This window comes from Artemia sp. Qi Xiang Cuo, chromosome 10 (genome assembly GCF_049724085.1).
Source record: "Artemia sp. Qi Xiang Cuo chromosome 10, ASM4972408v1, whole genome shotgun sequence".
Lineage (NCBI taxonomy): Eukaryota > Metazoa > Arthropoda > Branchiopoda > Anostraca > Artemiidae > Artemia > Artemia sp. Qi Xiang Cuo.
Genome location: NC_142803.1, coordinates 5,883,720 through 5,900,380, shown reverse-complemented (window position 1 = coordinate 5,900,380; position 16,661 = coordinate 5,883,720). Strand labels below are relative to the sequence as shown.

The window sequence follows — 16,661 nt, the reverse complement described above, 5'->3', positions numbered from 1 at the left end:
TTATTAGTATATATACCATTGAAAATTCTATTGAAAATGTAATAATAAAACATCAAAATCCAACTCAATTTTATGCACTCCCTACCAGCCCGATTTATAAATCGCCTGCTGACTGAAATTAGAGACAAATGAAGTTTGAAAGCCTTGAAAATTATTAGGAGATGTTTTAAAAGTAAATATTTTGTTGACAAGTCAGTTTATTCCGAGCTTTTACAGAAAGACATTCCCGTTTGATAGCTGTGAAGTGAGTGTCGGATTCTTTATATTATCTCTAATCATATCTAAGACTATTCATTCCAATCACTGCTTCATTAGTATTTTGAAAATGCAAGCTACCTTTAGGTTTTCATTTCTAGGTGGAGGGGAGGATCAACGACTATGGAAGGTTGCTATAAAATCATGTAAAGCTCTAATTCGGGGGCTTCTTTCTATCTATCAGGGTAAATAACTTTTTGCAAAACATCAAGCATATATTGTTTATAGCAGTTTGGAATCTTTAAAAGAATTCTGATTTAAAGAACTTGCCTGTGACAAGCTGACAAGTCCGTTAAGGAATGGAATGCCCCAGTAAAACTTTGAAATTAACACATAAAGACAAAAACTAAGTTTTGTTTGGATTTATGACCGGGCTATATATTTTCAGAAAATGACCCCATCGCCGATCAAATAACTGTTTTGTGACTACCTCCCCTCTATTTTGATAGTGCCTACCTGTATACCTAAACGCTCATGCTTGCGTTTGCAGGAAACCGGTGGATAGTTCAAACTAAAATAAATTTACAACCCGTTCCTTTCTTCAGCAGAAAAAAATTGCCTAAGAATTACTTCTAAAACATTGAAATATTAAAAGACGCTCCTAGATTTACACCCATGTTTTTCTGAGTCAAACCTTATGCTTAATACATTTTCTATTTCCTGTTTTTTGGAGAATATCAACTTAACGTGTCTGTATGAACTTTTGATAACCTGTCTTTGAATATTGCTTCCCAGAAAAATTAAATAAAAAATATGTTTCTTAGCCAATATTCTGCACAAGCAGTGCTAAAGAATTTTTCTGTTTTTGTTTAGAAAGTCTACATACTTTGATGATCTAGTCCTCCCCTCTATTTTGATAGTGCCTACCTGTATGCCTAAACGCTCATTCTTGCATTTGCAGGAAACCGGAGGATAATTCAAACTAAAATATATTTACAACCCCTTCTTTCTTTCAGCAGAAAAAAATAGAAGGGATTAAGCCAAAATACGTAAAAACTGCACACTTGATCTGTTAATAGTTTTTACTAGCCCCAAACCATCCTCCAGTCGTCCCCGCATAAACCAACTTGATTTTCCTTAATTATTGGCTATTTCGACCTTAAATGGGCTACAATACGGTAGTATATAATAGCCATATACAATAAAAACAAGAATTCACGTGATTAAACACTAATTTAAATAAATAGTGCCATTTAAATAAATAGAAACTAATTTAAATAAATAGTGCAGTTGATATAAACCCATAATATTTTTGTTAAGAGTCACCACTTAATTTTCATCATTTACTTGTACATAACTTTATTTTTGTTTATTTGGTATAAGCACCATGATCTTAAGAATATTAAAAACTTCACATGGTTTTTGCTGACACATAAATTCATTTTTCAACCAATACAAAATATTTCTATTGCATAAAATAATTTCTAAAACCATATTTTGAAATCCCAGACTAGAGACAAAAAGCTTTTGAATGATGAAGAGTTGATTGATAATTTCAACTATTGAAAAATTAGTTGAAATTATCAAGTAATTGATAAATAGTTGATAATTATCAACTAATTTTAAATACTTTAAAACGTATTTGTTTTGAATCTATAAAAAAACACGTTCTGTTAGCTCTGCATGGTATTTTCATTATTAAATGGATTCAATGCTAAATTTGGCTTTAAAAATATAGATCTAGTATTTCATTATTATATTGATGTTATGTCATTTTCTTTTTTATTGGCTTCTCTTGACTTCCGAGGGCACACTTTGTTAGCTTCTATTGGACACACATTTTATTTTCTTCCCTTTAGAATTTACTTTTCAATTTGACATTTCCTTTTGCAGAACAGTGATCTGGCCCAGGTTCCCTTATTAACTTGATACTATATCATCCCCCCTCCTTATGATTATGTGTTATCACATAAGCCTCTGCTATAATATCTCTGTTATAAATATATCGACAACATTTTCTCTTTACTTGCGGAGAAGAATTTACTCCTTCTTGGAGTAAATAGACTATTCGTGTTTATTCATGACGAAGCCAATCAAAGCAAAAGCATGCAACAGGCATGGACAAGGGCTTTCTAGAAAATACTGAAGCTGTGAGGAACAAAGAGAAAATCTTATTATTCTTTTGTTCCCTTGTCTGAAAAACAAAACTTGAAAACAAGGAGCAAGGAAATTAGAAATTAAAATGACAATAACTGAAGAACCCATATCACGAAGGAAAAAAAATCATAAGGACACAGGAGAACTGGGCAAAATAAGAGTTTAAAAATAGCTTGAATTACCAACAAATAGAAAAATGAAATCTAATCATTTGAAAAGACTAAGCAGGTGCAACCCCATATACTTGGAAAAAATTAAAATATAAGGGGTAAAATTTTCAATAAAAGACACTTCTTTATGCAGTAGTGCAGCTTTTGGTAGCGGTGAGTGCCAATGAGAAAAAAAGACACGCCGGTGAAAAATTGGCAGAAAATCAGCTAAAAATGTGGCACCAAAAGGCTTAAGAAGATGTAGATTCTCTTTAAAGATATGATTGTCTTTGGGGTTTGAAACTCTTTGTAAAGTTTAACATATTTAAACTTTAAATATGTTTTGGATATTTATTTTCACAGCTCACCGTGGCAACACTGACAAAATTGTGATACTGCCTAAAAACTTAATAATTTTGAGACACAAAAAGAAATATTAGATAATGTTGGTTTTACGAAATGACTAACCTAAGATGGGTAAAATGGACAAAAAAATTTTTTGCCGGTTTTTGGTTCCTTCAAATAGAAGAAATTTCAATAGAGTAAGAAATAGACGATAAAAATGATTCAAAAGAGTAAAACCGCACAAAAACAAAAAGGAAATGGACTGTAAACAAATGAATAAAAATATTCAATAACAATTCAATTCATATATAAATTAGATTCAACTGCATGTAAGGAGCAACAATAAAACTTTAAACGAACAGAAATAATTACGTATACACTGGCAGGTCCATCGGAGCCGGGGAACCCCCCCCCCCTAAAGAATTTTTTTTGGTGCCCATTTCCTTTTTTATTTTTTCACTTTTTTTAGAATAAATTTGTCAATTTGTTCAATTATTGACGCATTTGTCCCCCCCCCAAGATTTTACTCATTGGCGTCCTTGTCACATTTGGCCTACCCCAAGATTTTTCTATAGATGCAACCCTGTACCCCTATATAGATGCAACCCCTTTATATGAGGGGGATCGCCCCTCCTCAATAAATCGCTCTTTACGCTAAAGTTCGAATTTTATCGCAATTCTTAAAGAGTGACTCCTGAATCACAAAGGCCGTTTAATTAGAATTAAAAGATCTTTCAAAATTACTAAAAAAAACTTTAGTGTAAAGAGCGATGTGTTGAGGATGGGGCGAACCCCCCCCCCCCATGCACGTAACTCGTAAATGAAAAAAAATGCACAATCTCACATTTTTGTACATAGGAGCTTGAAACCTCTACAGTAAGGTCCTCAGGTATGCTGAATCTGATGGTGTGATTTTCATTAAGGTCACTTGATATTTTGTGGTCCCCCTCCCCCATTTTTCAAAAATTGGGCACATTTTCTTAGGCTTTTGACTTTTGATTGGTACCATTAAATTCGATGAATTTTAGTTGGTTTGAATAAGTTTCAAAAATTTATTATTTTTATGTATCTATTGTTATCAAGACTGTTTCTTAGAGTTTTGGTTACTATCCAGCTGCATCGCTCCTTACTTACATTTCGTTACCACAAACTGTTTAATAATAATGAAGATATCACCGTAAATTACGCAGTAAATGGCAGTAAAAATATATATAAAAAAAGTAATAACGCACTTATCAAAACCAATTTTTAATCGAACATAAATAAGAGTTTTATTTTTCAATAAGGTGACGAACTGTAGTCATTATTACCATCTATTGGTGTTATTAGAAAGAAGAGGGATGTAATCGGATAAATCTGTTATATTCTGGCTTAAGAAGAAATAGAAGAACAAAATTTAAAAGAAATAAATAGCTTAGAAATAACTTTTGGAGGAAACCAAATTTTTGGGAAATAGCTTTTGGAGCGAAATTTTGTCAAATTCTGACTTGAAAAGAAAGAGAAGAACAAAATTTAAAATAAATAAAAAGATTAAAAATAACTTTGCGGAAGACACTCTGAATTAAACAAGTATCTGACCGTAAATTAAGGTACCTAACCAGAGAAATAAGGTAAATTCTGACTTCAAAAGAAATAGAAAATCTAAAAGAACAAAAGACTAAAAAGTTAATTTTTGAAAAGGAAATGAATCAAAATCAGTAATATTATTTTTGTGATATGGTGACAGGCAAAAGCCACTGTTACTACTTACTTGGGTTATTTGAAAGAAGATGGAACTGACCTAAGAAATCTGGTAAATTCTGACTTTGAAGAAATAGGAAAACTAAATTTCAAAGAAATAGATAGGTTAAACATAACTTGTTGGAAGAAACTCCGAATTGAATAAGTATCTGATAATAAATAAATAGACCTAATCGGAGAAATCTGAGAATTAAGAATCTGAGAACCCCCCTCCCTAACCGAAAAATGTGCATACTTCCCAACAACAAATACTATAGCCTACGTCAACAATGGGTAAATTTCATAATCTAAAGACCTTTTCTTAGGGGCTGTGGGGGGTCAAGTTACTTTCAAAGACATAGATAATGGACCTTTCAACTATGTTGAACAATAAGGCTATCTCAAAATTTGATCGAACGACTTCGGTGAAAAAAGGGACGCGGAGGGGAGGCTAGATGCCCTGCAATTTTTTTGGTAACTTAAATCAGTCTTTTTGTAAGTTTTAAAAAGTCAGTGAGTTAAGGGAAACGAGTTGAAAAGATCAAGTTATGATCCACTATCCACTTAGGACTGTCCAATGTTCCCGGGTTAAACGATGTTTTTATTATTGTCCTGAATTAAAAATAAAAACATTCTTCCAATTTTTCAGAAATTTAATGTTAACAAAATTACCACTTTTTGTTTTGTGTTATCGTTCGTGTATTTACCCATGCTATTTTCGGGGAGATTACGGAGCACACAGTTTTCTTAAGGGGAAATTTGGGGAAATACCAAAAGATAGGGGCCGTCCTAGCCGAGCGGTTGGCACTCTAGACTGAAAATCCTTTGTCCGTGAGGACGGGGTTAGAATCCTTATGTCACTGATTATTTGGTTTGGAATGGGGACCAGTAGCGTGACCCTGTAAGCTCAGTCTAATTCAACCTAGCTCTAATAGGTACCTGACAAAATCTGGGGATGGTGAACAGGAAAGGTGTGCGAAAGTAGAGGCCCCCCTAACCCTTTTTGCACTTTCTGTAAAGTCCAATGCCATTTTCTTTATCTTTTTTTAACGAAAGATTAAACCAATGGGTGCACCAACCAACCCATTGCCAACTTTTTTTGTAAATATCTGCTGGCAAACGTAAAAATTTCTTGAAATACTTACAACGATAAAAACAGCAAATGAGAGTTTACTAGTAGTTTTTGGAATGTTGCCAATTCACTACTGTCAGTCTTAGGATGTACCTGCGATGCCTGTTTTTGGTACCATAAATTTAGAAATATAAAATGGCTTTCTAAATATTATTCATCTTTCTCGAGCTTTATAATAAAATTCGGTACTTGGGCACTATATGGGCCTTTACAAGGAAACCAGTCACGAAAAACCCGTTTTTGACGGGTTAATTCAAGAGACCGCTATAGAGTAATGCAATGCAAAGCATGGTTTTCAATGCGTTTACGATATTTAAACTGTTGTTTTTTGGGGGTTGGGGGGGGGCAGGGTACCGAGGTTAGGTTTGGTTACGTATTTAATACATGCTTTGCTTTACCCCCCTCCCCCCGCCTAATGTGCGAAAATATAGCTGAAATTTGTTTCTAAACTATTATATATTCATCCCATTTTTTTTTATTAGCATTAACCAAACTTGACTTTTTAGCAAGACCCATATAGTGCCCAAGTACCTAAAATTCTTGTTATCTCTGTTATGGTAATTTTGTATTTTCCGTGCTCATTTCCTTATATTTTTATGAGATTGTTAATTTTAAAGATTTTACGTTAATTTGTTCTGTAAATTTAGTAATTAATTAAGGCAAATATTTTTGTGTTTCTGGTATTCTTGGGGAAGATATCCCTTTTCAGCTCCAAATTTTACAAAGTGATTCTAAAGAAAGCTGCATGCATCGTATGATCTAATATTCTAGCTAGCCAATAACATAGCGTGCAAATCCTAATTTTTTTTTAATCAACCACAAAAACCGTAATTAGATAACACGTGTCCTTGTCCTTGAAGGGACTGGATCTTTATAAGCAATTAAATAAAAAAAAAAGTTTTCTAAACTGAAAGTAAGGAGCTACATTAAAACTTAAAACAAACAGAAATCATTCCGTATATGAAAGGGGCTCTACCCTCCTCAACGCCTCGTTCTTTGCGCTAAATCTTTTTATTGTTTTAAAAAATAGAGTTGTGAGAAAGAGTAAAACTTTAGCGTAAAGAGCGAGGCGTTGAGGAGGGGACAGCCCCTTTCATATACGGAATAATTTCTGTTTGTTTTAAGTTTTAACGTCGCTCCTTACTTTCAGTTTAAAAAACTTTTTTTTTTATTTAATTTCTGATCGTTTTTTAGTTAATGCAGCTTTTATTTTGGCTCGCCGTTATTGAATAAGTAAACAAAATTTGCATAAAATTTTTGCTTTTCTTTTGCTAAATGGCTGTCTCTAAATTTGGTTCTGACGTAATTTACAAATTAACTTACGTAACGAACTTCTATATTCTTATATTTTTCTTCTGGCAAAAAATACACAGTGGCGGATTTTGCAGATATGAGCTTGAAACCTATGTTATAGGTTTTTCTGATACGCTGAATCTGACGGTGTGATTTTCATTAAATTGTTTTCACTTTTAGGGGATGTTTCCCACCTCTTTAAAAAATCAGGTAAATTTTCTCAGGCTCGTAGCCTTTAATGAGTAATACTAAACTTAATAAAATTCATATATTTAGAATCAGCATTATAAGCCCATTCCTTTGATACATTTATTGACATCAAAGTTCCGTTTTTAAAAGTTTCGATTACTATTGAGCCGTATCGCTTGTTTTTTTTTATTGTTTTTTATTTTATTACGTATATGTTATTACGTATATGATGGGGTTCTCCCCTTAGTCATTACCACGCTCTTTACGTTAAAAGTTAAAAAAAATTTTAATTCACAAGCCCCTGAATCACAAAGGCCGTTTAATTAGAATAGATAGCTCTTTTGAAAGCACTAAAAACAAACTATAGTATAAGGAGTGAGGTATTGACTTGGTGGAGAACCTCCTCATATACATAATAATTTCTGTTCATTTGAAGTTCTAATGTTGCTTCTTACTTTCAGTTGAAAAAACTTGTTTTTTTTAATTTAATTTCTGATCGTTTTTTAAATAATGCTTGGAAATCCGGCGCCCCCTTCATAGAAGTGTCCCCTACCCAAAAGAAACATCCTCCACGGAAAGATTCTCCCGAGTAACCCCCTCTACCAGTCCCCCCCCTCCACCAGAAAAAAATTCTTCCTGAAAATGTCTGTATACCTCCCAATAACCAATACAATATGTAAGCAATGGGCAAAGTTCATAACTTGCAGCCCTTCCCCTGGGAACTGTGAGGGATTAAGTCATCGTAAAAGACATATTTATTATATTTTCGACTATGCTGAACAAAATGGCTATCTCAAAATTTTAATTGGGTGACTTTGAAAAAAAATGAGCGTGGGAGGGGGCCTAGTTGCCCTCGATTTTTTTGTCACGTAAAAAGAGAACTAGAACTTGTAATTTCTATTCCAATGAGTTCTCCTACGATATTCTAGGACAACTGGATCAATACGATCACCCATGGAAAAAAAAACAAATAGACACGCAACCGTGATCTTTCTTCTGGCAAAAAAAAAATGCAAAATTCCACATTTTTGCAGATAGGAGCGTGAAACCTCTACAGTAGGGTTCTCTGATACGCTGAATATAGTGGTGTGAATTTAATTAAGTTCCTATAATTTTTATGGGGTCTTTCCCCCGTTTTTCGAAAATCAGCCAAATTTTCTCAGGCGCGTACCTTTTGATGGGTAAGATTAAACTTGATAAAACTTATATAGTTGAAGTCAGAATTAAAATCTGATTCTTTTGATGCATCTATTGGTACAAAAATTCCGTTTTTTAGAGTTTCGGTTACCATTGAGCCGGGTCGCTCCTTACTTACAGTTCGTTACCACGAACTGTTTGATTCATTAGCTTATGATAGAAATTCAGATGCCGCTCACAGATGCCTAGAACGTGTAAATGAGTCATACCCGGTGTTTAAAGTGACTGAAAAATAGAATTTTATTCTAATGAACATTTTGATCAATTTGTAATAATATCAAAAGATACGTATTTAAAAAAATATTGTGTCTGAAGATCCAGAGGAGAAAAAGTGAAAAAAAGAAAGAAAAAAAGACACTTGGGTGCTACTTATACAAAAAAGTGATTTTCCTTACTGTTGAAGATAGGGAGCTGCAAGATTGTTGTGTGGAGTTTTCAGCAATTGTGATTCCAATTACTTACTTTTCGTTCCAATCTCACTCCACTTTTGGAGGGTTTCAGCAAGGGCGTATACAGCTCTTGCCCTTGAAACTGGAAGGCGGTTGTCAACCTTGGAGGCCCCGTATTTTGACTTTCGGACTATTTTGAACAAAATAGCTATCTAAAATTTTGATCTGATAAGTTAGAGGAAAAATGGCTTAAGGGGGGAGGGGTGCAGTTGCCCTACAATCACCTTTGCCTCTTAAAAACAACAATATAACTTTTAATTTACAATTAAATGAACCCCCTCTGAAGTTTATGCGACCACCCCTTCCTTATGAAGTGCCACTGGGAAAAAATTAATAAATAATAATACATTGAAGTCTTAAGGCTGTTTACTATAGGCAACGCTATTGTATTGTCTCTGACTTATCAGGTGAGAAGAAATTTAAATTTCTCTTTCAATGGACATCCAAAATTATCCAGAGAGAATATGACGGGGGAAATTATCTGGGTGAAAATTTTTTCATGGGGGAGTGATTTTCCAGGGAGAATTTCCCGCGGTGGAATTTTCTGAGGTAGGAATGCTTACCAGAAAGGCGGGGGGATGTTGCACGGGGAGAATTTTCTGGGATGAAAACGCCTACTAGGCCTACCGTTTACTTACTTTAACTACCTTGCTGTTCAAAAATTTGTATTTTAGTCTTCATTTCTTTTAGGTTTTATTTATCCATTTCCTTTAAAGTCAGAATTCATAATATTTCTCTGGTTAAGTATCTTAATTTATGGTCAGATACTTATTGCATTCACTGTTTCTTCCAAAAAGTTATTTTTAAGCTTTTTATTTATTTAAATTTTGTTCTTCTATTTCTTTTAAAGTCAGAATTTGACAAATTTTTCTGATCAGGTCTCTTAATTTATGGTTTTGATAATTATTTAACTCACAGTCTATCCCAAAAGTTATTTTTAAGCTTTATTTCTCTTTTAAATTTTGTTCTTTTTCTTTTTTAAAATTCAGAATATAGCAGATTTCTCCGGTCATAATCTTCTTTTTAATAATGCCAGTGAACGGCAATAGTGGGAGCGTTAGCCCTATTCCTCTTAGTTTCTGCTCTTTTTGAGTTTGACTCGATTATTCATTGTAAGTTCTTTTGGCTTTGGGTTTCATTTATTTATTAATGGTGATTTATTGTAGTTTTACGCTTGAAAAATTATTTTAATGTATTTCTGCTTATCTTTGGTCTAATGTAGATCTTTACTTTTTTTGAAAAACTTATCTTGTGGAAAAACAAATTTGAAATTTATTTTCGTTCATTTTTAATTGATATAGACTTTTTCATTGCTTAAGAAAAGAATACTCGAAATCTTATTGGGTTTTCTATATAAGAATTCAGATTTTAGCAAACTATTTGTATGCTGGACAACATTTTCAGCAGTTTTAACAATAAAAGCCTTTTTGAAAATCTGGATATACATAATATATTTTTATTTAGTTTCACGCTTCTGCTTTCCCTGAAAAATTAAACTTAGTACCCTTTTCTGTAGCTAAGATATTGTATCTATTCTATTTTGGCAACCTGGATGGACTTATATCCTTTCAATTTAGGTCATTAGTAAGAGCAAAAGTAGTAATAGTTGTAGCTCAGAAGGTTTCAACTTAATACCCTCAGCCGTTCTCAAGATGTAGCTGAGATGTCTTATTGACAACGAACACGCACATAGTGCCTTTTGGTTTAGTTATAAGGTAACACAAACTTCCCCTGAAAGTTTGTATTTTTTTTCCTTTCAAAGTCCTAAGGTATTCCCCATGGATATCTTGACAACCTGGTCTGTTTTAACAATCTAGATGCGCTTAAACTGTTTTTGTTTAGTTCAACAGCAGTAGAAATAGTAGCAGCAGTAGTAGTAGAAGTAGTAGCAGAAGAGGCAGTGATATTGGAAGCCCTGGAAGTTTTACCCCTTTGATAACCCAAATATACATAGTGTATTTTGCTACAGTTCAACATCACCCTCGCCATTCCCTCAAAGTTTTACTAATGCTGTTAACATTAGCAATACTAGTGAGATATTGCTGATGTGCCATTTTGATAACCTGTTTGCACATACTGTGTTTTGGTTTGGCCAAATGCCCCCTCAACAGCATCTGAGAGCTGCGAATTAATTTCATTAGCCTTAGTAATAGTATTAATAGCAATAGCAGCAGTAGTACTACTACTACTTGCTGTAGTAGCATGCACATAGCGCCTTTTGGTCAATTGAACATCCTTCTCATAACGCCCTGGAAGTTTCGACGGAATACGCCAAGCCGTACCTAAGATTTTGAGGAAGTGACATTTTGAATACCGGTTCTAACATAGTGGTTTTCATTTAGTTCAACTTTCTCCTCAACACTTCCTGAAATTTCACCTTAATATCCTCAGCCATAGTAGTAGTTGCAATAGAAAGAGTAGTTGTACTTGCATTAGTAGTAGTGGTGGTGGAGGAATAGAAGTAGAAGTAATCATAGTATTATTAGTCGCCGTAGTAAAATGACATAATACAAAAATAATTATATATCTATGCCTATTGTATAGCCATGTTTATATAATTATAAGAAATTTTAACATATATATATATATATATATATATATATATATATATATATATATATATATATATATATATATATATATATATATATATATATATATATATATATATATATATATATATATATATATATATATATATATATATATATATATATATATATATATATATATATATATATATATATATATATATATATATATATATATATATATATATATATATATATATATATATATATATATATATATATATATATATATATATATATATATATATATACTAAAGAGAGATGGGCCGAATATTTTGAGAATTTGCTTAACCGAGATAGAGTTGCAGGAAAAAATATAGAGAAAAATGAAAAAGTTTGTGATACCTTGGATGTGAAAGAAGATGTGTTTTGTGAGGAAGAATTAGCAACGGTACTAAAAGTAGTATTATTAGTAAAGATGGTGGGAGCAGTGAAGATGTTAAAAGTAGAATAGCCAAGCCTCAGGGTGTTTTTTCACAGTTAAACAGGCTGGGAAGAATAGGAAGATAAGCCTGCAAACCAAGATTAGAATATTAGAAGCTACAGTGATGTTAGTGGTCAAATATGGCTCTGAAGCATGGGTGCTCAGAAAAGTGGATGAAGCTTTGCTAGATGTTTTCCAGAGAAATTGCTTAAGGGTATCCGGCTGACTGACCGTATTTCAAACAATAGGCTATACGAAAAATATGGTTCAATGCCGCTCTCTAGGGCAATAATGAAAGAAAGGTTGAGGTGGCTAGGGCACGTTGTGCGGATGAAGGATGACAGATTGCCGAAGATTGTTCTTTTCAGCCAACCGTCTAGGGCTAAACGGAAATTAGGTCGTCTTCGTCTGGGGTGGGAGGACGTCATAAAAAAAGATTTAAAGAAAATGGGAACTTCGTGGGTGGGTTTAAAAAGGGAGGCTTTAAATAGATTGGAATGGAGGAGGAGCGTGCGTAGCTGTGTTTGCCTCAGGTGGCTTGGTGCTGCGGTGAGTTATTATTATTATTTGTAGTAGTATTAGTCGCTGTAGCAGTAGTAGTAGGGGTACCAGTAGTAGTGGTAGTAGTAGCAGTAATATTTTAGTCAATTGATCATCCCCCTCAGCATTCCCTGGAAGTTCTAACTTAATACTCCAAGCCATTCCTGAGATACGCCCGTTTGACAACCCGCATGCACTTAGTGTGTCTTGATATAGTTGAACACTCCCCTCAACATTCCCTGAAAGCTTCATATGACTTTCATTGGCCTTTTTAGACATAAAAGGTCAAACTTGTCCCCCTTTCCTGATAACAAATACTATATGTAAACAATGAAAGAATTGTATAATTTATAGCCCATGCCCCAGAGGCTTTGGGGGGCTGTCATCCCCTGAGGCATAGCTATTAAATCTTTCAACTATGCTGAATAATCAGGTTACCTAAAGATTTTGATTGAAACTCTTTGGTGAAAAAAGGTATGTGGGAGGGGGCTGGCTGCCCTTCGATCACTTTTGACTCTTCAAAAGGGCACTAGAACTTCTTAAAAGCAAGGACCTGGTCCATATTCGATTGTTCATTTAATTTTAAAGTATTTGGATTCCAGTCTATTGGCTTTTAATTGACATAGACGATATTTCATCGTTTGATGGGGTTCCTTTTCAAGGCTAAATTTGGCTTGATAAATAGTGATCTGGTGTTTCATTTTTACATTGATTTTCAATCGTTTGGCTTTTTATTGGCTTTTCTTGGCTCTTCCTGAGCCAAGAAAAACGCTCAGGAAGTGGGCTCAAATGATTCATTTTTACATTGATTTTAAATCGTTTGGCTTTTTATTGACTTTCTTGGCTTTTCTTTGCTTGTTTTGTTGGCTTCTCTTAAAAAGGACGCGTTGTTTTCTTCCTTTGAAGGAGTTCACTTTTCACTTCTGAATTTCCTTTTTTCAAAATAGTGATCTAGTTCAAGTTTTCTTGTTAACTTGATGTTAACACGTTCGACTCTTCCCAGCTACACTTTTTTCTCCAATACATAGTCTGTATTATAAATAAATCAACAAAATATTCTCTTTTCTTACGGAGAATGAATTACTTTTTGGAGAAAATGTGCTATCCATGATGATTCCAGACAAAGCCAATCAGAGAAAAAGCATGCAACAGGCATATACACGGGCTTTCTAGAAAATATTAAAGTTTTGAGGAACAAAGAGAAGGCCTAATCGTTCCTTCGCTTCCTTGACTGAAAATGGATCTTGGAAAAACTAGGAAATTGAATGACAATGAAAGAAAAACCTATTTACCGAAGAAAGAATGATTCATAGAAAACAAGAGAGCCAGGCAAAAATAAGAGTTTCAAAATAGATCCGAAAAGTCAAGAGATTCGAAAAATTCAAGAGATCCGAAAAATCAAAAATGAAATCTGATTATTTGAATCGATTTAACGAAAGTTTGTTGTCTTTGGATTTGCCTCATTACTTACCGATGTGTTGATTTTACCTTCCATAAGCTTTTATGATGCCAAAATGTTTGAATGGACAAGAAAAACTATTTAACCCTTTCCCCTTCCCCAAAAATTTGAAGTCCCCTTCCTCCACCCTCCTCCTTCTTTCTTTCTTCTTCCTAAACAGTACCTGAAAGTCTTAACTTCATCCTGAAGTTTCAAACATACTGTGTTTGTGACCTTTCCAGATTACACACTTGCGAAACACTGGGATTCTCGACCAAGTGGACAATCCCTAGTAAGTTCTCTACTAAAACATGTCTCTGGACATTGACTAATTTACATAATACAGGGCTAACACCCCGAAGCTATTGGGGTTATTCTGACCCCAGAGACACTTACTAAACCTTTCAACTTTTATGAACAGAAAAACAATTTTAAAATTGGGATCCCAAATTTTGGAACTTACAAGGGGAGCAGAAAAGGGCGGGAGGGATGCTAGTCACCCTCACCTCACTTTTAGTTTTTCTGAAGTGTATTAAAACCGTCGATGTCAAATCAAATGAGCTCTTCCCAAGTTAGTATAACCCACTTCGATGAGCCCAGCAATAAAGGATGTAAATCTAAATCCAAACAGAAAAAAGAACCCATTTCTGGGCCCTTTGTAGGGATGCCGTACCCGAGAAAATATTTTTGAACGCATTGGGATCCTCTTGCCCCAAGGACTTAGAGTAGTAAGTTCAAAGTGGTCAGGAACAAAAAGGTTTTTGACATAAACCCTGATTTCCTGGTGCCCTACCCTTCTATTCCCTCACTATAAAATATTCGTCTTTTTTGATCCAGAGAACGATGTCTGAAGGTTTTGGGTCAGTCCACACTCAACGTCAATCATTCTCCATTTTTATTGTAAAACTCAAGTTTAAGCGATTGATAATATGCATTGCTCTTGGCCCTTACCCCAGTGGCTGTGGGGGTCACATTATGCCCTGAGGCATATTTTTTGGAACTTTCGACTATTTTGAATAAAATGGTCGCCAAAAAATTGAGTGGTTTTCGGGGCTAAGGAGGGTGACGATAACAAGAAAGGATACGGAAGAGGGAAAAAAAGATTGCTAAATTTTACAATTTACAATCGCATGAATCACCCCCTCCCCCACCCCGCCAAAAGAAAAAAAAGCTTCCACGGCAATACCTTAGTAGAGATGACCCGATAACTCCGATCCCTCACCCCAGCAGCCACCAATAACATTTTTGCACCCCAAATAAGGGCATAGCCTCCCGGGGGAGAACACGTTGTTGATGGGGTCAATGACCTAAATTTCCAAAGGTCGATGTTGTTGATGATTCCGAGGCAATTGTCGAGGTCAATGTTGTTGTTGTTGTTGTAAGTGCACGCTCTCAGCGACTGTTATGATCAAGAAATATTATTTGTTGTTGTTTTGGACATGTACATGCTCTCAGCGAATGTAATGATCCAGAAATAGTATTTGTTGTTGTTGCTCGAGCCAAATGCTATGAGTTTCCCGGAAACAGTTAGATCACGTGTTTCCTTCTCAGCCAATCAGAGGGCTTTGTTTACATAGTAGCGGTGGAGTGAATATAAAGAAAGGATTTTTGTTATATTTTTATTAGTCTGTGAATAGAATTCAAGGAGTGAGAAGGACAGTTTTGACTTAACTCTTTTGGATATATATTTGTAATAATGAGTGGAATGTTTACCCTATTAGAAGTTAATAGTGGAGTTGATGATAATAGTACAATAGCACAAAACATTGCGGTGGAAATCACGAAAGGATCGCGGCTTTGTCTGGAATGGGATGCAGTATATGCAAGATATGTGATATCCTTGAGCAAATTTAAAATGGAAGATCAATTATGTTTCGCCGCAAAAGTTGATATAGCACATGTGAATAGACTTCAATGTGCTTTAAATGTATTAGTGAAACATATTGAAGACAATAAACAGTATCCCTAATTGAACATGCTCTGTATTATTGATGTTGTTGTAATTATTCAATAAAATTGCTTCGAAATCGAAAACGTTTTCTTTCTTTTCTGGTTAGAGCTAACGAATCAGGGTCAGTCTAGAGTCAGCATACGGAGTGAAAGGATTGAAAAATTAATAAATTTGAGAAAGAGAGAATTAGATCAACTCTATTGTTTATAGAAAAACATTTGATTTTGGATGATGATTTTCTCAAGTTATCTCTTAAACACAGGATATTCTCTTGTCAGGAAACACTTGACAATATAATGAGGAGTGACTCCCTCCCGTTGGACTATTGTATGAAACTTTTAAAATGTGATTCAAATGCTTATAGTCAATTTATTGATATATTAATTGGAACAAAGCAGAATCATATAGTGGATAAACTTTTGAAAAGATTGCCAATGGATTCAATGTAGATGGCTCCCCCCTCCTGCGAAAGAGATAACGTGACAGAGCTACTCCTCTCCCCCATTTCCCTCCACCTTGAATTTATGGAGCGAGGATGATCAGTTTCGTTTTAGCTGTGAGTGATTTGACATCGGAAACCAAAAAATGTTCTATATATGTCCATTGTGCAAGTACACTCTTGGCAGTTGGAATCAATGTGAGAATTGTGCAATTATTGATGAATATAGTGAAAATTGTAAATTATGTAATCCTTGTAAATTACATAGAGGCTATGCAGTACAAATTAAAGGATGTAGTTCATGTCTTGAGGAGGTGTGTGACTCTCATCCTAGAGGGCACCTGTGCTCCAATTGTCACTATGATAAATGTGATCAGTGGGAGAATACTTACCCCGCTATGATTGGAAAGAATCCTAAACGTGATTTTAGTTTATTTCTACGAGATTGGTATC

At 34.4% G+C, this 16,661-nt stretch overlaps 1 protein-coding gene across 1 annotated transcript in view; it reads left to right on the top strand.

Annotated features, from left to right (window-relative positions):
• The window catches only part of LOC148947403 (Y+L amino acid transporter 2-like), a 75,530-nt gene that overhangs the window by 26,856 nt on the left and 32,013 nt on the right, over nt 1–16,661 (top strand).